Source organism: Vidua macroura, chromosome 14, assembly GCF_024509145.1.
Source record: "Vidua macroura isolate BioBank_ID:100142 chromosome 14, ASM2450914v1, whole genome shotgun sequence".
NCBI lineage: Eukaryota > Metazoa > Chordata > Aves > Passeriformes > Viduidae > Vidua > Vidua macroura.
The window spans coordinates 708,020-731,864 of NC_071584.1; positions in this window are offsets into that span (position 1 = coordinate 708,020).

A 23,845-nucleotide genomic window follows, 5' to 3' on the forward strand; every position below is an offset into this window, starting at 1 on the left:
CCTGAGGAGGAGAGCGCCCTTCGTCTTTTATCTGTGTCCATGTGGGATTCCCACCCCGTGCTCAGAGGGGACCAAAGGGAATTCCTACAGGGTTACTCAGCACAGCTGGGAAATTTTTCTTCTCAAAGTTGAGTATATTTCTCAGTCCATTCAAAAGTGTTCCAAAACAATGAAGGGCTTGCACAATCAGGTCTTCGTTTCCCCTCCCAGCAGAGCAGCATATGGAAGTCACATGTAGAAATGTTTTCCAAATTAGCCACCAGTAACATCACAGAGGCTTCTTTAGCCACATTCTTCATAGCTATAGCTGCATTAGTAAACATAAAATGTACTTTCCTAAGTTAAGCCAACTAATTTAGGACTGACAAATTGAATGACTCATTTCACAAGTGTTTCACATTCATTTCTCAGCAACATTAACTCTGAAGAAGGAAAGCTGCTTCTATAGTAGATATTAATACATTTAGTATCATACTTGTTCCTCCATGATTTGCCTCCTCAGTTTTATATATTTTCCACACCAAGGAAAACAAATGGCATAACCACAATAAAATGTTGGTGTCAGTTTAATTCTCAGTTTGGAGCACTGGGGAGTTTTCAGCAAAACTCCCATCTGGTTAGAGATTTCCTCCACGTCCCTGGTGTCCTGAATTCACTGATGACATCCCAGAATACTTTGTTCTCTACAACTTGAAAGACTTGCGGATTTTCACAGATGGAAAACAGACATCACATGCACTCCTACCATAGGAAACGATTGTGGGAGGACCCATGACCCGTCCCTGCTGCCCGGAGGCAGCAGATGAAGTGTCCCCAGGGGGACAGAAGACTCAATTAATCACCACAATTATACAGCAGACAAATACAATTAGACACAAATACTTCAGCCTGATTTCTCTGCTAAGTGTTTAAGCTCAGGGAAGCTGGACAGACAGTAAATACAGAACTCCACGTGTTTGATTTTACCAGAGATAGTAGAACATCACATCAAACAACTCACTTCCAGTGAGTCTGACAACACGTTTGGGCTGCAGGGTGGGTACCAGCCATGCTGCAGGGATTTATGTGCATTTTGAATTGGCAGTGCCTGGAACTTGCAGTCAGGAGTAGCAACAGGGAATTTTTGTGGAGCTGAGTCAGACTTCCCTGCCTCAGGCACTTCTTTGTCTTGAGTCCTGCTCCCACATTCCTGGAAAGCTGAGGCCATGGCACAACTCAAACACAAGCACTTCCCCTTTGTGTGCAATAGAATTCTCATAACCTGGCTCCCAGGAGACCCTGGGACTCTGTCTCTCAGACACAGAGAATTGTTTGCCTCATTTGCTTTTAATCAAATTCCACTGTATAATAATAACAATAACAATAATTCCATCATTGTAAATTTAATTTCTCCAAAAAAAATATTTTGTGTGGGAGACTTCCTGAGATGCAAGACGTAGGGTCACCCTGTCCACCACAAATCCTTGGTCAGAAGTTGAAAGTGCAGTCACCTTTGAAGCAGGTGCTCATGACTTCTGCTGTGCCATGGCAGAGATTTCTGCTACAACATAACTCTGGCGCTTAGTATCTGTGCCATTAACAACAGTAAATTCAAGAATTCCCTGAAGTGGACAGAAACATGTTGTTAACTCCCTTTTGCAAAGGTCTGTGGACTCTTTTATCAGTGCCAATTTAGAGAATAATTTTGAGTTGACTGCAAATGTGGATCACAACACTAAGAAGATGGTAAAGGTTCCTTTTAAAATCTAGACAGCTTTAAGAAAAGGGAAATTTGTTTTAAAAACACTACAATAACTTTGAGACAAATTCACTCATCTGCAGTCAAATACAATTTCTCTTTGTTTAACATGCTCTCACCTTACCCTCCAGAATATCAAAAACCTCACTTTCAGGTGCATGTCTGCATGTTAGCAAAAAAGATACACTTTTGCACTAAATTTAAAATGTTTTCCATGCGCTTGGGAAATAGGAAAAAGAAAAGGTGTACTTAAATACTTTGATGCAAAAAAACCACCAGAACCAAACAAAAAATATTTTTAGCAATCTCTTCACTTAAACAGAAACCATTTTTCTCCTTCTGAGTGTCCTTCTGGACTCAGTACCATGAGATTAAGAAAACAAGTAATCTCAGAAGGATGGGATCATTCCTCCATCCCAAGTGTGTTTCCCTGGCTGGTGTTTGACTGCCAAGGAATTCTCTGCATACATCCACACAGCTGCAGATCTCCATTAGGAAACACAGATGCAGCTGAAGCAGGCAAGGCAAAAATAAAACCCTTACAAATCTCCCTGCACTCGGTGCTGGAGAATTTGTGTAACACCTCCTGTGCTGCTGCTGACACTGGCACAGGGGAGCAGAGAGAGGCAAACACTTGAACTAATGAGCACTGCCTGGTTTTCCTGGGAGCCTGATCTCTGACAGGGCTTTACCCCTGCATGTTCAGGCCACTGACCCCAGCATGAGACCTCTTGCCACTGGAGGTACCATGGAAAAAGCATTAACCAGACCAATCAGTCCAGCCATACAGACTTTAAAACAGGAGAAGGAAAACTGTCAAGTGATTTCAAAGACTAGAGCGAGTTTTGATTTGGTTTTTGTCAACAATTCAGCTTGGAAACAGTTACCAAGGAAGGAAACATTCATGAGAACAAGGAACTTCATTTTTTGCATTTAGAGCTTTTCCTTTTAAAAAGCAAATCAGAGAAAATTTTCAGGACAGAGCCCTTCTTGTGCTCCCATCACCCCTTATAACCTTTCTCAAGGATTTTACACCAGATTGAACCATTCCTTTGTTCCACTGATTCTCCCACAAACCATGCCCTAACCAGCCTACCTCTGCAAAACCAAAAGAGTAGGAAGGTGCTTTTTATGGCAACGTAAGTTTGTACAAGGCTATTATCCTGTGACAAGCACAAAGCCAGTAAAGTACTGTTTGGAAAGAACTACTGGACAGTTATCCATTTTTAAAGGCAATATTTTATATAATAGTAAGATTAAAAAACAAGTAATATATCCAGCTCAAAGCTATGCCAAATGCAGAGAGATAAAGTATACAGACAAATATCACTGGCTTCCAGACAAAGCTGGTAACTTTTTTCTGAGAGCAATTCTGATATTTCAGAAGATTTCTGAATCAGAATAAAGCCTTAAGGATCTGCCTTATTTCCTGCAGGAGCAAAATTGTGAGTAATAATCTTCTGGAAACTGTAGGTGCTTTTTAAAATAAATGAAGCACTTTGCTCTCCCAGGAACAGGTGCATCCTTCATCTCCCAGAGCTCTGACTGCTTTTCACTGGATCAGGATCTGCACCTTGACCACAGTGGTGTCAACAGTGACCCACAGCCCCACCAGACAACCCAAAGTAAGTTTGCCAGGGCTGCATGGGAAGCTCCTGTAAGCAAAAGAATTTTTCTGCTGAAGACCTTTAGAGATGAATAAATCTTAAATAAAATTAATAATTTGGAGGAAAAAAAATAAAAAAGCTTTAAAGCATTTTCTTGAGAAACTGTTGAGAACTCAGATTTGAAACTTGCTTTCAAATCTGATGAATATAAATTTCTTCAATTTTCTAAAATACTGCAGAACCAACACTGCTCTAAAGGAAGCCACCAATCAAGCATATATCCCAATATTTTCAAATACAAACCACTGAAATCCATTTGCTATAGTCCTGACAAGGAATGTCAGAGTGCCTTTTTGCACAAAATCCTCTAAGGTTTGTCCAGAGACACTTCCATCTATCAGTGTCCATTTGGGAAGATTAGTCAATCAATCCCCTCTGTAATAGAATCTAACATTAAATGGTTTTTAATTTTAATGGGCTTTCCCCCCACTTTCTTCCCCTTCTTGCCCAGAAGAGAAGCACGGCCAGATCTTTCTTGTTGCTGTTACTAAGCTCATTTCTATATCCCTGTGTTTTTCTTTTCCTCATTCCCTTTTCCACTTTGTTTCAATGCTTGAATCCCTCTCTATTTAGGCTGTGACTCCACAGTGTTCCTCAGCAGGGCTGTCTTTGTGTCCTTTACCTTGTTATTGCAAGAGTGACACTTCTTGCTTGCCCTCACTACAACAAAATTGCACTTTGATCAATAAGGTCGTTCCTTTTGCAGCCATGGCACATTATCAGGAGAGGCCTACGAATAGCAGAAAATATTTCTTATTTGTGTCCCTGAGATGAGGTGTTCTCAGACTCAGCTGCCTTTTATTTAGAAGCTCTTTTCTCATATCTCAGCTTTCCCTCACTGTTAACTGAAGAAACTAATAGGTAATCTTTCTCAGGCAAGAGATACAAGTTTGGATTGATGAAGATATAAATATTTGCATATGACAGGCCTACCCCCAGTAAAAATATTTTGTATGGATTCTTGTCTTCTGCTGTAGCTCATTTTAAGTCCTTTCTCCTCTTCCTCTCTGATTCAATCCAGGATTCAGCTCTAGATTCCTTCCACCAGAACAGTGACTGCTCTCTCCAGGTTGGAAAAAGTTAAAAGGAATAGTGTGATGAAGTCAAGAAAACCATTCTGGCTATAGTCTTTTCCACACAGAGGAATCGTGTGCCTCTAACAGGAGAAAGCGAGTGCAGGGATACTGAACAAGTAAGTCAGAGTTCAGAGCCCAGCCTGCAACTTTATTTTGCAAAGGGGTCTCCAAACAAGATTTTTCAAGCACAGAGAGTAGAAGTACAGCAAAGTTTCAAAAATTTTATAGCAGTCCTGTGGGCAAAACTAGTTCTGCTTGTTCTTCATGTTGCCCATCAGGAAAGTTATCAAATGGTGGAAAAAGGCTTTAATGTCCGTGGAATAGCTGAAGGCATCACACAAATCTAGTAAGTCTGAATGCAGAAGTGAGAACAAAGAGTGCTATCACATTCCGCAGTCAGGTCACTCCAGTTCTCCAGATAATCACACTTCTCTCAGGTCCAGGTTTCTTACAACTGAAATACAGTCAGAGGTGTGATCTGCAGTGACAATTTACTGCCAGACACAATGGCATCAAGAATGGAACAAAATAAAGCAACGGGGGAAAAAATCTCATTTTTCTTTTTCTTATTTTGGAGGTAGCCAGGATTACTATTGCTTTATCAATTTATTACTGCTTCTTCCTTTCTTATCACTGCTGCCAATGAATCACAAATTGCAATTTGTTTGCTCTAAGACACATATTCAGCAGAAGAGTTGTCAAACACTGGCACTGGCTGCCCAGAGAAATGGTTGAGTCACCATTCCTGGAGGGCTTTAAAAGAGATGTAGATTTGACACTTGGGCTCATGGTTTACTGGTGGGCTTGGCAGTTCCACGTTAATGGTTGGACTTGATGAGCTGGGAGTTTTTTTCCCAACATAAATGACTCCATGACCCTGTATCTACACCTCTGAAAATGGACTGTCCTCAACTCCACGTAGCTAGGAAGGCTTTGTGGCTGGGTCTGCTCTCAAAAATGACACAATGTAGGTCTCAAAGGACTGCATCAAAGGCAGAAACAGGGGGGCAGGCACAAAAGCAGCCCCTAGACAAGGGATGAAAGCATCCCTGCCAGCAGCATGAGAGCAGAGAGCTCTGCACACCTGGCACAGGTGAGAGGCTGCATTCTGCAGTGCTGGGGACAAGTTCCCAACCACACACCTCACAGCTTCATTTCATGGAAGGAACAGCACTCAGTTCCTCACTGCAGTGTACACAGAGCAGAACATGGCTTGTCATCCACCTGCGTCCTCCAGGCTGGGAGATTTTAGGGTCTACAACTCTGCCACTCTGGCTTTGTTGTGCTGGCCAGTTCTCTGAAGCCCAGTCTGCAGCTCAGAAATCAGCTGCCCAAAAGAGTTCCCAGGTTGTTCTCAGAAGTCTTACAGACAAAACTTCTTTCAAATAGGCTCAGGTTATTGCAAGGTGCCAATGCCACAGCCCATAAGGCAGCTGCCAACATGATCTCAAGAACAGAGATGGGCTCCTGGCAGTGACAACTCCACAAGATTCCATATCCTACCACAGAGCCATCACAGCTCTCCAACAATCTTTACTTCCTCTGTAGTTGCATATCTTGCATATATTTCCGTATCTTTATTTCCCTTTTTTTATAGTAGGAAAAGCCCTTAAACCAATATTTGGGGCTATATTGATCTAACAGTAAAACAGGAAATAGAGCTCTTAATATATGTTTGGTAGCAAAAAGATACACAGATCATTTTCACATGCAGGACACCAATCTAAAGAAAGGAACCCATAAAATGAAAGCACTTTTCTGAACATTAGTCCCATATCACATTGAATTCAAATCTTGGTGTAAAGTAAAAAATGCTATGTCTGATAAGTAACATTTTTTTCCATGGAAGCACTTGTTTCAGAGTTTAACATTTGGTAAAAGTAATACATCAAATTCAAATTAGGTAGGCATGAGATATTGAATTTAACACTGTATATCCTCCTTTCAGCTCTTTCTAGGCAAGATCCTGGGTGAGATTTGCTTATACAGCAGAGCTGAATCGAACTAATGGATTACAAATTCTAAAGAGGAAATAGCTTTTCAAGGGGAATTCTGAGGTTGGACAAGAGAAGCAGAGTAAATTGCTTTGGGAAGACAATCTGGAAGATTTAAAATGTGATCAAACTGGTTCATCCTTGCATTCTATAATTAGTAAACAAACCCACAGTTACTAAGGAGACTAAGAGAAGTCCCTGCAATGGTAATATACATTATGGATCCATGTAGAAGAAAAACCCTTGGGAAAATTAAACTGTGATCTCTCTTCCTAGTCATTTCCCAAGCCTATAACATTCCTGACAGGCATTACCTAATTTCTTCTTTAGAGAAAAAGTTCTGTTGACAGATTCTTTTTGATATCCCTTTTACAGAGATGGGATCAGTACAAGGCACAGCATTCAGGATGCAGGTACACCAAGACCACAGGGCTTTCTGCTTTATTTTCTCTCTCCTTATAGATCCTAGCATTCCATTTGTTTCTTTTTGAGAGCTGCTGACACTTTCATATTTCTATTCATTATAAATTAATCATAAATAATATCAAACTTTAGCATGAATAGCTAATCCATCCATGCTGTTAACAAAGCCAAAGACTCTCTGTTGTAAAGCCAAACAGCAAAACAATGGGAAAAGGCATTTTTCCTTTATGTGCTTTCTCAACAATGCTTCGAGACTATTTAAATTTTCAGTGTGAACTTGAGAGGTGGGCACTGGAAGCTGCTCTCATCCCTTTTTGTTAAATTGAAAGAGGAGAGATTTACTAATCCTAATTGTTGTCTGCTCCCAACTACTTCAGCACAGAGAAAAAAGCTGAACAAACTCATGTGCTGGAATGAAGCCTTGTCCTTCTTAAGTTTAAATTCACGAGTTCTTGACACCAGCTCTCACACATACACATAGCATCTACCATCTCCTCTCACATACTGTGAATATGCATGTTGAATATTAATTTACTGCTTTTTCCTCTCTCCTTCTGTGAAAATAATGTACTTTGACCCCACAGCCCTCAGAAACAGAAAACAGAAAATAGAAATTAGCCAGGACTCTCAATTTCCAAAGTTTAAAGCACTCTGGCACCTTGTATTAACTTGAAGACTTTTAAGAACCCAATAACTGGAGTGGCAGATTGCTGCAGATGATTCCTCTGCCTTAAACAGATTCTGTCTGCAAGGATTGCTCAAACCCCACTTTATCTCACACTGTACTTCCTCCTTCCAACGTGCCAGGACCTTCCACATGCTCCAGCTACATGAATATTTGCTCCTCTTAATTTGGTTTTATTTGTCCATCTACATCCCTGAGGGGTCTCTGTCTGACAAAGGCATTTGCATGGCTGGTGAATAGAGGGGAAGAAATGGTTTAAATTCCAAACAGTGTCTGCTTTTGTAGCAATGAATAGCCATGATTTTCTTCTACACCTTAAAATGCTCCAAAATATGGCTTTGCCCTGCTTGGGGTAGAAACAGTTCACACACCATCTGCCTACAGGTTTCACACCTTTACCTGCCCTTAAGTTCACTTATACCTCCTGACCACAACAAATCTGCAATCAGATTTCTTGATAGCAAACAGAGACTGAAGTTATTTGAGGCCACATCCATCCTCTGAGTCAGCAGGACAAGAGTCTGCCTCAAGGTAGAAGATGTTTTGACCCACCAGCCCAAACTCACCAGCCTGGTGACACCCAGCAAAAAAAAATAAAAATAAAAATAAACAGTATTTCCTGTGGCAGAACACCACCTGCACACGGTTTTGTGGCACAAGGAATGCCCACGGGGGCTTTTCTGGACCCTTCTCAGCAAAACCACAGAATATAAACCAGCATTCCAGAGACTTATGAAAGACCATTGCTTTTCCAATAATTAACAGCATAAAACACTAAGGATTGTTAAACACATTCTGGGATTGTTTGGTTTTTTTTAATAAAAATAATAAATAAATGAGGAAAAAACAAGGTTTGGAAGAGTAATGTAAGCATGCATTTAAGTTAGACACCAAGCTTCTGTTTCCAAGGTCAAATCCATTGGTATTAGCAAGCCACAAGTGACCTTTACCAGGGAGTGTTAGAAATTTTCCACTGCTCTGCAAAGTTCCTGGAGTGTCCCTGAGTACCTGTGGCATAACAATCCTGTGACCAGGAGAGCACAACCAGAGCAGCTGGCAGTGCTGCAGCACAGAGTGCTTGCTAGGGAGTACTTCAGGAGACACGGGATTCCCAGGGCAATGGGATTTCAAGACACATTGCAGATGGAGCTACTCCACCAGTCGTGCTTTAAAAGATCTTATCCAATGTATTAAAACTAAGAGACTGCTGAAACAAGCAAAAACCCCGAGGCATATTGTAGCAATTGTAGCAATTGGCACAGAATTTTCAAACACTTGATCAATTCTGGTCCTGACCTCCACACTCAGAAGTGAAAATAACATTCCCAGTTTTTTTCGGGAGCAAAATGTCCAGCCTAACTACAACAAAAATTAAAATATTAAACCATGTAAATATTATGAAGTTAATGTCTTCCTCTGATGACAAGAGGAAGAAACATCTTCAGGCAATGGTTACAAATGTGACATTGGCCCAGCAGTCATCTATTAAATTAGAAAACTACTGCAATTGATTGAGAGCACTTGGACTGCACTTACACAGAAAAATCTCATGGGACAAAACATCTTCTCATCAGAAAGGACAGGCTTTTGGAAAGATGGTTTATTCTTAACAGAAACTTAGTGAATTTTCATGCTTTTGAAAATATGATTTATTCTAAACACAAACTTTGTGATTTTTTTCACTTCATTGATCAAATGTATCAGGAAAAAAATCCAGTTATTATTGATTTATTGACAGATCTTGGAGACCAGTAAAAGTATTATTTTTGTATCTTCCAGACCAGGAAGATTCACAGCTTGAAAAGCAACCTTCTGTCACAGAGCAAGTAATAGATTAAATATGAGAAGAGCAATATGCTTTTGTCATCAGAACTTGCTGCAAATTCAGGCATCTGAAGCATTTTTCAGCACTGCAGAGCATATTAAGAGATTAATTCATGTCACTACACACTATATTACATTCCAGGGTAAGTAATTTGCAGTAGATACCAAGTTTCCTACTTTTTTTGCACAAAGTTAGCAAACTGAGCTTGTAGTAGGGAGTACAGTGAGTCAGAAATGTTCTGGGTTTTGGAAGAAAATCTCAATCCAATGAAACCAAAATGTTTAAAGGGCCATTTGTTCTGCAGCATTAGCACTGTGTCTGGAACAGGGGGTGAGGGATCCCCCCAAAGCTGAGGTCGTGCCCCTCTCCTCACCGTGCTTCAGGGCAAAGGAAGACTCACAGGAGGCAGTGCAGGTGCTCCTCTGGCTCCAGTTGCTCCCTGGACTGGAAAGCAAGAATTCCTGGATCCCTGTGCACTGGTGTCATGGTTTAACCCCATTCTGAAACTCACACAGCCACTTGCTCAGTCCCATACCAGAGAACAAGAAACTCGAGAAAACATCACAAATCAGAAAATTAAACCTGCCATTCTGCAGTGGTCCCTCATGTCATACCTGTAAAGTTCACCAGGTACCAAAGCTCTGGGGCAAATACAGTGGATGAAGAACCCATACTTCAGAGGAATTTATCTATGCTAAATACAGTGTAGATTTGCCTGGAAGGGGATAGATTTCTCCTTGATTTACCCATGTCAGTTAAATGTCACTGCTATCTTTGGCTGATAGTGGTAAATAAATGTGATAAAAAAACATGTACAGCCCAGTCAAATGTAGCCTCATTGCAATGAATCAAGGGAAATATTATGAAAAATGTTTGCAATCAAGCCAAGAATATCAACCCATTACATTTTAGTAAATATTGTTATTTTACATATTGGCACCATTTTATCCATATTACATCATTTTACTAATGATTTATGTCACAACGGTTTTCCTTCATGTAAAATTACACATTTCCCAGTGATTTGCTCTCTGACATATTTTGTATTTGAAAATTTCCATTTGCTTTGGATTACAGAAGAAGAGCCAAATTAACCTGGGCAAAAACTTGGCAAAAGGCAGAAACTATAATCGTCAAGTCCAGGTAATCCACATCTGAGAGCTGCTAATCAAAAATTGCACAAACACAGCAAAAATATTGACTGCTCTTCTTATTACCTTGCAAAAATAAACAGATTCATAGCTCTGCTGAGACCTTTGCTCATTAATTGCCTGTGAGAGTTAAATTTGATAACTGAATGTTCTAGTCACACATTATTTTGCCATGTTATAAAATTCTAAAGTGAATTAATCTAATAATGAAAAAAATCCTGACCAATAGAGGTTAAAAGGAAAAGCCATGTTTCACAATCCTGTAGAAAACCTAGTAAATAAATTTCTTTTTAAATTTGCTTGTGAGAAGACTGTAGGCTAACTATTCGTCCCTTGTTCACCCTCCCAAGTCTAAAAGCTTCCATGTATTTACATTAGTCATTCTAATTTTCAAAGCATATCCAAAGACACTCCAAGCAAGTGATGGATAAGTATTTCTTATAAAGATCTTCTATCTGGGGTTGAATGGGGCTGAGCCCACAGACAGCTGGCTAAAGAACAGCTCCTGAAGCTCTGAGGCAACAAACTCCTGAGTGCCCCTTGCATCACTAGGATTCTATCTCAGGCAGGAGCACAAATCACCCAGCATTACCCAGCCTCTCCAAGAAATGGGAGGCAAGTGGGGTGGGATTGCTGCTCCTGAAACCACAAATGCATTGTCCAGGGCTGACCTAGAAGTGCACATGAACTCCTGAAGGAGCTTGGACTGAAGAAGAAACCTTTGTGATGGAGATATCAAGACTCACCTGAAAAGTTTTTCTGTCAGAAAACAAAAACAAACAAACAAACAAACAAACAAAAAAAAAAAAAAAAAAAAAAAAAAAAAAAAAAAGAAAAAAGAAGAACATATCACAGAGAAGTAGAAAATACTACAAGGTGCATATTATGGGCAAAAAAATTTGGAATCAGAAGACAAGAGAAACAACTTTGTGCCACTGACTTCTTTCTCATCTTAAAAGCAAAACCTCCTTCAGCAGAGTTAATGAATGGAGAATCAACTGACAGTTGTTCTGCATAAGGCTCTACAACATGACCTTTCTGAAGCCATGTAGCTCCAAGACATTTTTTTTAATTGAATTTAAAAAAAAAACTGCTCCTGATTAAGAATAAAAATTCAAGAGATTGTTAAATTCAGTGTCCAAATGTGGAAAAAAAAAAAATCAAAACATGATCAGAGCATTGTTTTCTGTCTTGTAACAGCTCTCTATTCAACAGGCTCTTCTGATCAACTTTTTCCTCCTTTAGAATAGTCCATACTTTTTAAATTGCATGGTACATAAGATAAAAGTAATGATGTATGTGTTTTAACAAGCTGAAAAACACGAGTCAAAGTTTCTCTGAGACAGAAATCAATTTTCTGTAAGTCAGGCAATCACACCTTGTTTGATCTGACAGGCTCTTCCTTTGATAGTAGGAAACACCAGTGCCAGAATATCACTAGACACACAATCAGTGTCAATGATGAGGTTCCCTGTGAAGCATAGTCCTTGAACTTCTGTGGGTGGCACCTCACCAAATTCCCCACCAATTAAACAGCAAGAGTCCATCCATTAAAGTGCCACAAATCTCTAGGGACAGGGAAGGCATCTTTGAAGATGTCCCACTACACCATTGCCCCGTTTTTAGACTCTTTCCCAAGCATCCTTTTTTGTCTGCCATCAAATAAGCAGGGAATATCGGGCTAGACCAACCTTCAGTTCAATTTTGTGTGGTCAATCCTTATGTGATTAAATAAGACCTATTTTTTAAGTCTTAATCCATACACTATTTAATTCATATGAAAACAAAAAGCCACCTCTTTGATGTGCATTAGAGACATTTGAAGGTACCTTCCAACCCAAACTGTTCCGTGATTCTGTGACACTGCAGATGCAGAGTGGAATCCACACAGAATATATAACAGCCTGCAGTGATGTAAAAACTGGCCCATCCCCAGGGAGCTGCTGGCTAGCTGGCAGCACAGGCAGCAAGTGCCACACAGGAGGGCTCTACAGCAGGGAGGGAGGAGCAGAGATGATCAGCACGTTCCCGGGGCTCAAGCATCTCACAGGAGATGGTCTGTGCAAAAAGGAGCAGCATCCTGGCAGACAGAGAGCATGGAACTCCTGTCAAACACCACAGTGGCCAAAACACTGAGTTATGCACTGTTTACTTCCTCTCACTTCCACCACTGGGTTTCTATCAGCATCCTCTAAGGCATAAAAATGACAAGTCTGAATCATACCTTGGTCAGCTTTCATTGGATTTGTCAGTGAAGCAGAGACATTACACACACGGGGGATTCAATTCACTCTGGGAATACAAAGCAGCACAAAATTATCTTTTCCTTGCAGGACACCAAGTCATCGATTATGCTCACGAAGAAGAGCTATTGCACTTGTGGCTGCAGCTCTCTGGCTACAGAGAGCAGCACACAACTTTCCCAGGCATTGATTGTCCTGGGGAAGGCTGGGAGAAGCTCAGAGAAAAGAATGAGAAACAATTCTTATCTCCACTTGCTGCACTGTTGTTGTGCAATGTGGAATGTGTAATGGAGATTTGTTTACCAAAGGGTGATTTCTTAATTGGCCACTGGTGATGGTGTTTTGGATTTCAAGGACCAATCTGGTCTGACTGTATCGGACCGTCTGTAAGGGTGATGAGTTTCTTAATAAGTGTAAATATGTAATGTAATGTAATGTAAATAATGTAGTGTAGTATAATATAATATAGTATAACAGTACAGTATAGTATAATAATACAATAATATCAGACTGATCAGCCTCCTGGAACCATGGAGTCAATGCTGCTCGCCAGCCTCGCGTCGGGGACGCCCTGCTACGACGTGCCCTGGCACACAGACAGCTGCACGCTGTCCCTTGCCTCTGAGGATGTCGTGTTCTCAAGCACAGCCACGTGGAAACCAAGGGCAGGAATTTTTGTTCTGATGTTCTAGATGGAGCCCCACAAGATAAAGGAAGAACTTCAACTTCCATCATATCAAGAGCTACCACTAAACCAACAGAATAGTGCAAGTATCTTAGAAACTAGACAACCCATAAAATAACAACCCCATTTATATATATATATTTAAGAGCTCAGCTTTATCACCCACCTTAAAAGTGCTGGCTTCTCACCAAATCAGTAACTGTTCTTCAGCAGAAGCAGAGACAGCGTGCCTGAAACATGTTGTGATTTGCTAAGCTCTGTAAATATAAACTAAAAAGGTATAAAAATATGCTTATGAAAAATACATAGCCAAAAAAAAATATGAAGAAAAGTATACATAGCAAAACAAGTGAGCTATAAATGCAAATGATGCTGCAGAATTTAGGACATTGTATAAAATAAACTGATTTAACCATTTATATGGGATACTCAGAAAAACCTCACTTTCTATTGTTGACAGATGAAGAGGATTTAATTAACAGCAGGGGAAGAGTGGAGGGCAAATTATCCCCAGTTTGACAGAAAAAAAATTATTTTTAGTCAAAAGATTTAAAACTTTGAATAGTGTAAATTCTCCTGCTTCAAATCTTCATTCAGCTTCTTACAGATGGAAGAAGGAAACAAAATCCTCTGAGGGAAGCTCTTCTCTTATTGCTCCAGCAATGTTCTTCCTTCATGTTCTTCCTTCACAAACTTGTCCTGAGTATTACTAGAGACAGAGTGCAGAGATAGGGGAGCCTTGCTTTTATCTCATGTGACAACTCCTGTATCAAAAGCTCCTAAAAACAAGAAATCCTGAGGCCTACAAAATCTTTGTATCCTCGAGTGTAGGAATCCAAATGCAACAGGAAGAATAAACAAAAGTATTTTTTATTGATTTCTGTGGACATTACATGGGACACTTGAGACCTCAGCACAAATAAGAACCATAAAATATATTTACAGTCTTGTCAAAACCTGAAGACTAATCACCTAATGTGAAGTCATTAAGCTGGTGATACAAAGATATCCATAAAATGTTTACTCAGAGGTGTGAACACAGAGGTGTGAACACTTCAAGTGAGATCAGGATAATAGGAGCTTGTGAGGCAGTAAAAGAATGTGTTTCCTTTTGCTTTTCAAGTCCAGTTGAACATTGTCACCCTCTAGAGGCAAATTATGATGATGGGGAGGAAATTCAATTCACAACTGGGAACACTGGCAAGTGAACCAGAGAGGAAATTTTGCAGGAGCCTTAGCCACTGCTGGTGGCCCATGGTGCCACTGCTCTGCTCTCAGGGTCCAGCAGCAACTCCAAAGGATGGGGTAAATCTGGTGACCGGGGGAAAACGTGTCTGTAAAATTTCAGATGGCATAAAAAAACAAAACATACAAGAGTAGCCTAAAATAGGCTTTAGAGTAAGTGGATGACACCATTCATTCTACAAAATAACTTTGCTGTTCTTTGGTTTGGGGCATTTTGGTTGAAGTCACTTTGTAGCAAAGATCAGTAATCTCACTTCAATTTTGACTTCCTGCCCTAAGGTAAAACCACCTACCAAGAATTTATAGTTATAACAAAATTCCCCTTATTATGTTGCTTTAACATAGGATTTGAATTTCATAGCATGTTTTTATGGCATGACTCATTAACTCTCACAAAGTTCCTGGAGGAAATTTATTTTCCATCCTTGAATTGTCCAGAATTTAAAAAACTTGAGCTTACCTCCTGAGAACTAAAACCAGAACAATTACACTAAATTATACACAGAAGCCTTCCCAGATATTCAGATTTCTCTGTACCTGCTCATCTACCAGTGCAGAGACCTACAGGTCTGATCTAGACATAATTTTAACTCGTGTTGCATTGTGGAGATTTCATGGTGTTATGCTGACACCTGAACTGAAATTACACCACAGAAACACTCAAGCTCAGATGCACTTAAGGAAAAAAAAAATCACAAGTCATTCATTTTTAAGTTCTACACAGTTTTTTTTTCTTCAGAAGATTGCACTATAGCATGACTAAGAAAACTGACAGGTTTGGGTATATTCTGTAATGATTCCTGTATATGCTTTCTTATCCTCCACCACAGGATGCTTGTTACAAGAGTTTGCCTTAACAGAGTTCCATGTGAAGAAGCAAGGAGGAAAACATCAGCTTCAAGTTAAACCAGTCCTTAACAATTAATTTCTAAAGACTAATGCCAGGGTCATAATTTATTTTTTTTTAATTACCTTTCTGAGTTTGATTTAAGCTCAGAAACAGGAACAAAGAAGATTTGTTGCCAGACTTTAAGGGACTTTTTATGATCAAGAAAAATTTGGCAGTTGTGTGAGAAAAGATGAAACTGGCACAGAATTGCAGTGTGAGTATCTAAGAACCTCAGTTTGCAAGGGATCATCAGGCAAGGTTTTAGAAATAAAATCATCATATGTTGCTCATAATTCTTAAAAGGTAATGAAAAATCCACAGTATCTTGCATTAATGGCTTTTGAGAGGATCAGATATTCTCTACTAGTCAAAATCTTTTCAAAATTTATAAGCAGAGGAGGCAAGGTTTGGCTAATCCACAGCATGGGCTATCAGCGTCTTTGGCTCACACTAATGCAAATTTTTAAATTCTATCTGTAGGGAAAAAGGCACAAGGACTAAACCTGGGGACCAAACATTGAGACAGAGGAAAAATTAGAGGAAAATGTAGTTCTGTCTGCAACACTGGGCCTCAAACAGCAGTTCTAGAGTCTGAAGGCAATTCACAAAGGCTTTGAGAACTGATTTTTAGCCCCATCAGGAGCAGAGTCAATAGCAACGAATCCTCTCTCTGAACAGGGAAGACAGGCAGGTTTTCAGAAACGGTTTTGGGCCCTTATGGAAACTAACAGAATATTTTCTTTTCAACCAAACTTCACAAAGTGGGGACAGTTGGCAGTGCTCCCTTTTGTGAAACTGGATAAAGTTAAAAAAAAAGTTAAAAGGAGGTTTTGCAGACACTGTTGTAGTTCTTCAACGTTTAAACTACTTCAGATATAAAAGTCAGTAGAAGCTCTGGCTTTCCTGTGAAATATTGCTCCAGAGAACATGACTGCATGTGTCAGTAGTTCCCTCCTGTTTCCAGGACTGAATAAACTATTAAAGTTTCAGTGCTGACATAAAAGCTCTCTGAAAACATTTTTATCACTCAACATGTAGAACATCAGATTCCCCTGAGGAGCCCAATTACAACTCACTAAATTAAGCCAAAACCCAGCAATAAGACGTTCACTTAAAATATCAAAAATAAGTTTTGCTCAGCAAACAAACAGCAGTTGTGGACTGGTTCTGTTTCTGCTTTGTTCCCAAGTTAGGGGAACAGGTTCACCTGCAGCAGCTCTGGCACACAGGCAGTCACAGCACTCAGCCAGAAAGGCTCCTGACTTTCTGATGTGATTCAAACAAGTTCAGTGGCAACTGAAGTCTCTGACAGGTCTTCTCACAGATTAGGGTGAATGAATTTTGCAGCTGCTTTAATGGCTGGTTCTACATTCAGATTTTTCAATGGGCTCTATCATAATCCCAACATGCTCATTGTTACCCAAAGAAACAATGAGTTTCTATCTCAGCTCTAAACTGAGACCAAATCTACTCAATATTGTGAAAAAACAGATTAAGTGAGATCAGAATTAAACGATTAACATCTGCAAGGCAGACAAAAAAAACAAAAAGAAAAAAATAAATACTGTCTATAAAAAAAAAGTTGATAACGAAAAAAGGAAGTAATTCTTTCCATTAAAAAAAAAAACTCAGCAGGAGATCTAAATGTATCATCTAGACAGCTGTACTGTTCTATAAAACAGATATCATGATGATAAGAAAAGCTTGACAATAATTCTCCATTTTAGACAGGAATAACAATTCTTTTGTTGCAGTTGCTCTCCAGCTGATGCCTTTTAAGTAGGGAACAGTAATTCCAGTTTTCAGGGGAAGCCAAAAGAGATTTACCTGTATTTCATCTCTGAATCAAAGCTGCCCAGTCTGCAGTGCAATCTGTATTTGAATCTCATTTGCCTATGTGAAGATACTTCACATGCATTTAGCCTCAGATATTGTGTATTACTAAAAACCAAACAAAGCAGAACCATATTCTGCTTCCTTGAACGTAAATGCAATTTCTTGCTTTGATTTTGGAGATAACAGCATTGGTTCCTGAATGCAGACAGGAGGTATTAACAACAAAAAGCTCACTTTGGCTTCCTAAGGCACAGGGAGACACCACATAGACTTTTAAAGCCATTAACTGCTCTGACAAACCTACAGAACAGCTCTAGGAAGAATTTCAGAAGCAAACAAAAAAACCCAGCCCAAACTGGTCAAACACCAGTGCACCCCCCTCAGCCCCATCAGAGAAGGAATGAACAAACACTTGTCTCCTGCACTTGGCCCAATAAATGTGGGATGTGGTGCAACCAAATGTGATTTGCCTTGCACCCATTACAGTAATGCCTGCCAGTTCTAGCAAATCTTCATCTCACCTGAATTCCCTGATAGAAAATTGTAAGTGATATCACTTATCTGCTTCTCAGTCATCACACCATTTTTTAAATAACCCCATTAGGTATACTCACTATCATAACTAAGGATTCCCTTAAATACTTAACCTTGTTGCAATAATAGAAATGAAAATCTGATTCTTTACTCACTGTAGAGTAAACAAAACACTTTTACAAGTGTACAAACACCTTTGGATGATTATGCTTAAGGATTGTTTTGGGATAAACTATAAGAAAATTAGGCTGGAACACTGCTTACTATAACTCTGTGTTTGACCACACAGGTCTTTTCCTCCATAACTACATAAATTCTTGACAATCAAGAGGGATTACTCATTCAAACCCAGAAGTACCTACACTGGCTTTAGAATTGGGACTGAATTAAAATATTTCTTTCTCTTCACTTCAAATTTCGGTGACATAATTCAGCTGAAGATAAACAAGTAGTGAACATTATATGGCAAAACACCATATATGTGTTACTCATCAAGCAAATATTTTCTTTAGGTCAGTTCTGTTGTCTACAGCAGAGCAGATCAAATCTAAGCAGTGCTGGCAGTGATCTTCACTGTTCCACAGAAGTTGGTGCATTACCAGCAGCACCGCAGTAATTTCAATCGTGACGAAAGCCATGATAAGCAGGTGGCTAATCAGCAAATTCTATTAAAATATTTGGCCATTTCTAGTCCTAGGTGGATAATCATGCTTGTCAGAAAAGTTGGCAGTGTGGCTGAGCATCCAGTTGGCAGGCTAGACCAATTAAGGAATAAGTAGATGAAGACACAAGAGATATCTTAGATTAAATTCTGATTCCTGGCACATTTTATAGGAGATAACAGGAACACAAGGCAGAAGAACCCAGTCCTCAGAGGCTTTTACTCACACAATAACTGTGTGCTCACTTTGCTGCAGCAGCTTAAAACATGGGGAAGAAAAAGAGTGGTCAGAGTCACCCTCTCTCACCAGAGCAGTGGCAGAGCCAGGAGCACCTCTGCATCCTTTACTCACCTCCTGCTCAGGCTCAAACTCAAACTCAGCCCTGCCTGCCTGGATTTAAGGGTTACTCCCAACTCTTACCACCACCATTGAATGCGCCTTCCTTTTAAGTAAGAAACAAAATACACAGGAAGAAAGAGGTGGTGAAAACTGAGCTGGATTTCAGTCGATCATCTCTGCTGGGAACTTGGAAAATCACCTCACGAGTAATGAAGTCAAGTGCACTGCTGGCTGCTCTCAGCCAGAACAGAAGGGATCTTTTGATACGATCACTTAAATATTCAACAAACAAATGGTTTTTTACTTTCTGCAGAGCACTCACTACACAGATCAACTTTTAGTCTGATTGTTTCAACCACTGTGCTTTTCCTCTTAGCATAATTTATATCACAACACAAGCATTTTAGCACATAAATTGTGCTACCTCCAAACAGACAATGATTAAATATGCTAAAAAGCTTTTAGCAAGTATAGGTTGACTGAGTCATTCGTTGCATTTACAACATTGTGCTACAAAGCAAACTTAAAATGAAAAATACAGTATGTCAAATAGAAGTAAACAATCTGTTATTTTATACATACTTAGGCAGAGGCTGAAATGATTGCTCAAAATAAACTGACATCAAAAGTTCATTGCTTTCCAGTGAGTAGTTCTCGTTTCATATTATGCTATTGCTTCGCAAAAGAATATTTTGAGAAGTATTTGGTTGTAGCATGAATTGCTTTTTGAATAACAGCTCCGCATTATTTCAAGCAATTCTTGTGGTTTGCACTAGCATGATTGAAATGACTGGGTGCAAGATGAACACTGGGGTGCCTCTGTGCTGCTCTCTGTGAGTGCTTTGCCAGCTCAGTGAATCTGTCAATTTACAGATGACGCCTTAACACTTTAAGAAGGACTTTGTTTGTAGAAACAGTCTCGTTTTAGAAGGTATACTCGAATTACAGACATGTAGCAATGTAGCACTCTTTGTGAGTCATTATCTTAGAAACTTAGACAGTTCTGAAGGGAGATGTGTCAGAGTGTGACCAACATTTCTGTAACGGCATTTTTCATGACAGCATCATCTATTTGAGAGAGCAGAGCAGATGTTTTCCTGTTTGCCCCCTGCCAAGCACAGAACCTTCAACTCCTTTCCAAAGTCTTGGGAAGGCAGGAGTTACAAAAGGAGTTACAAAAGGAGTTACAAAAGTAACTCTTACAAAAGTAAGACTCAGTAACCCATCAGTGGGTTATTCCTCACTTGCCCTGAAGTAATACAGGGAACAGAATACAGAAAAAATGGGAGAATGGGACACAGTGAGCTTCCAGCAGCTTCTCACAGGAGCCATCCCTGTAACCCCCCCACTACCAGAAACCTGGCCACACAAACACAGTGCACAAACATGTCAGCAGCTCAGGACAAGGAGCAGAGCTCTCGGTCTGGGGTGTTAAGTGCCATCAGAGGACAAACCATCATACCATTATTTCTCCACTTCCATGAGATTTTAGTTAACCACTTATCTGAATCCCACTGCCCCAGTATAAACCCCTGCTCTGCTGCTTGAGTTTCTGCCCAGCAGCTGCGTCTGCTCAGAATGTCAGAATTCCTCCTGGAGCTAAGAGAGGCCAGAGGAAAGACCTTGGCCCCGCAGTCATTGCTGCCTGACCTTGGCAAGCAGTGTCACAACAGAGGCTCAGCTAGGATGAGAACACTTTGCACTGAGTCAGCCAAGTAGATATAGATGGTATTTTACTTCAAGGGTATACGTGTTTTGAAAAACTGAAGCCTTTCAAGATTTTCCTACCTAAAAGTTAAATATTAACACAAGACAGGACAAGGGGTGGCAGGGCACTAAAACACCTACTTGTGAAAGATAGATTCTGTTCATTGAAGTCACAGCAATAGAACTTGTAAAAAAAAAACAAAAACAAAACAAAACAAACAAACAAAAAAAAAACACTCAGTAAATATTTCTCCATACATTTTGCTAAGGCTTACAGGCAGATACATGTTTAGATTTTTTAAGAGTACTGGGCAGGTTTTTACTAAACCCAGAACACATATCTTGTTCACTGGCATCAGCTGTTCTGACCAAACTTGCCTTGCTCTTCAGTGGATTCATCTGTCCTACAGCCAGAAAATTGCTTTCCTAAAGAATGAGAATAAACTAAATCCAAATGTAACATCCTTCCTCACCCTAAAACTGGCCAAAATAATTATGCAAATCCATAATTCTCACTGTCTTGAGTTACAAGCATTGAGGTTTCTCTGGGAAATCTCCACATCTCAGACGTAACTAAGCCCTAACTCTCAAAAGATGCAGCACCTTCCTTGGAACACACAGCGAGTGACATCATTTCCTGAGCCTTGTCACAAAGCCCCAAAGCATAAGGAGACTCAGCCTCTGCCTTAGGTCCCTGGGTCAGCAGTTTTACTCCCTATAAATGCAGGAAGCCCTGCCTGGGGCCAGCAAAGACACAGAGCAGCAGGTCTGAAGGGCAGCAGGCAGGGATGTCTGGGGAATCACGCATGTCCTGAAGCATAATCTGCAGCAGGTCACCTCCAAAGCACACAGAGCTTGGATTTCACTTTCTCATGCAAAATGTAGAGTTCATGCGGGGGCAGCGCATTAACTTGAGGCAGCTTAAAACTTACATCAGCATCACTAAAAGCAGCTTGCATTTAAAGTCTGTGATACAATTATTTTAGAGCAAATACTCTTCCAGGGTTTGCTTCAAAAAGACTAAATTGAAAAATATCACAAGAGGTGATTATTATGCTAATAGTCATTCAAAATGCAACATGATTCTTTCCACACAAGGGAATTGGTTTGATTTCCCTTTCTAGCAGCAGAATTAATATATTGTTTTAAACATAGATATGCTTAATTTTAGAACATATGGACTCTGCCATGTGGTTGTTTACTTAGATGGGGTGCTTTAATTTGCTTGGCACTTTCTAGTGTTTAGGGTGCCTTTCAGAATAAGGAAAAGATGTCTGGACACATTGTGAACTAAACCAGAGTATAATTAGAAAGCAAAAGCTTTAAGGGATCCTTCTTTATTATATCCACAGACTTGAGCACATTATCTAGCTCTGTATTCTAAAATAGAAGACTCAACACACACTAAGAGACAAACCAAGAATAAAAATAGCACCATGAGCAGCCCTCCATATGTGTTTTCAGTGAGAAGCACCGTGCAAATGCAAAGAAGCTACAAAGAAACGAACTGCATATTTTTCATATATAAATTCTGCCTTATCTGTTCAGAAAAAAACAGTTAACAGATCCCTTAGGAGCTCCCGACAGTTCATGAAAAAAAAGGAATCTCTGCCAAATATAGCACTTATAAAACTGTATATTCACTTTTATAGGTATATAGACTATTTTACTCAAGGATCCCTCTAATCAAAAGTTTAGATTTAAGCATAATTGAGTAAAATCAGCCACGATCAAGGCCTGCAGAATGCAGGTCATCTCTGTATACCCTGGGACTTTGATAGCTGTGGAAGAATCCATTGGTCATCTGTTTAACTAGGATAGACAGAGTTTGACTTGGAGAAAACAAGATTAAATTCCTGATATTGCTAGACTAACAAGAAATTTGTTCAGATAACTTCTACACTATGGAATTTGTATCCAATTATAAGACATGAGTAGCAAAAGTTACAGCTTCTGTGCAGAGAGGAATTGGATGGAATTGTAATTGTAATTCAAAGTCCTTCCCAAAGAGGAAGGTAACAGTGTTAATGAAAATCAGCATATCAAAGTGTGTTTGCATATCAAAAGATAACTCAGCCCCAGATAAACAATGTTCATTTGTATTCTTACAAATTCCCAGAATTAATCAAAGCACAATATAAATTTTCCCTAACTTAATTAGCATGAACAAAAGGGAAGTGGAAGTCCCTACATAGTTCTTTGAAGATTCATTAGTGCTCACCAGCATCCTGATAACGTTCAAGTGCAATTAGAGAGGGGTACCAGAGCAGAATACATTTTAAACAGCCCCAAAAGCAGAGGACTGAGATGCTGCCAGAAGGCACTGCAGAGAAACACAATGTGAGGTAGCAGCTTAATGGCAGGCATATTCTCTGCAGAACAGCTGCTTTTGTTTGATGCTTTTTTCCCCCCTGTAAATTTATTCTAGTTTTGTAACCACTTCACTAAAATAAAATTTACTGCCCTGATTTTTAAATTGTCAGCAAGAGGACCTCCTACTTACTTTTTACTTCTTTGAAATTACTGATGTAGAGATGCAAGGACATCCTGTAGCAGCCTGAAACTTGAGACAAGTTTGGAAAGTTGAAGAGATAAAGTGCATGTCCCACTAACTGAAGTGGTCAGTGCTGGAACTGGGTTTTGCCCAGTGCTATCTCCAACACTTCACTATGAGATATCTCATAATAGAAGGCAGTGCATAAAGAGCCTGTGACAATTGTGAAAGCTGTACCATCAAAAACAGGACCAAAAGATTGAACAAGGAAAATATTTATCAGTGAAATCTTCTCAGAAGTCCATGACTGGGCAACTCTGAAAAGCAGAAGAGCATCACTGATTCAGAGCCCTGTCCTCAGGAAGATTCTCCCTTGCATAAAGGGTGCAGGAAGCACCAGTGGTCTGCCCTGTTATTTATGGATGAACAGTCCTTCTCTGGACTTCATTCAAGCCCTTTAATTTATGGATAAGTTTCCTATTCAATAAAGGATTTTGGATTTTTCCTATTTGGGTTAGGATTATGTGATGTAGTCAATTTAAAACATTTGCAAACTGTTGAGAATATTGATAGTTTTAGCCTCCAATTCTTCAGTAAAAATATTGTATATCTATTCCACCACTTCCCTCAATGAAGAAGTAGAAATAATAAT